Source organism: Elaeis guineensis, chromosome 11, assembly GCF_000442705.2.
Source record: "Elaeis guineensis isolate ETL-2024a chromosome 11, EG11, whole genome shotgun sequence".
Taxonomy (NCBI): domain Eukaryota; kingdom Viridiplantae; phylum Streptophyta; class Magnoliopsida; order Arecales; family Arecaceae; genus Elaeis; species Elaeis guineensis.
Genome location: NC_026003.2, coordinates 28,372,349 through 28,372,866, shown reverse-complemented (window position 1 = coordinate 28,372,866; position 518 = coordinate 28,372,349).

Genomic DNA, 518 nt, shown 5'->3' with positions numbered 1-518 from the left:
GATGGGTCAGGGTTTGGCATTTCGAAAATAATTTTCAAATTTGAAAGATTTTATTTTCTGTTCACCAAATGTGTTAACTCATTTCACAAACGGGTCAGCACATTTCATAAACAGCAATTCTATTGCTTATTTCATAACAGAAAATAACTCAAAATAAATCATAAATTTTCTTTTAGATCTAATCTAACACATTCATGATAAATTTCTTAATTAAGTCCTTTCGCTGCTTCATCGGCATGGGATATAATTGCATCGGTACCCCTACCGCCATAGGAGACCCCATCGAATGGGAACAGAGGGCCTTTAAACCCTACTTTTCTCCTATGACCGGACGGCCATGGCAACCAACCCAATTAGATTACTTGCTACTTGGATCATGTATATCTAAATATACAAATTTCAAAATTTAAATTTTGAATTTCAAATTTCAAATTTTAAATTTTAAATTTCAAATTTGAGATTTCAACCAAATTTCAAATTTCGAATTTTCAATCTTTGAATTTTAAATTTTGAATTTT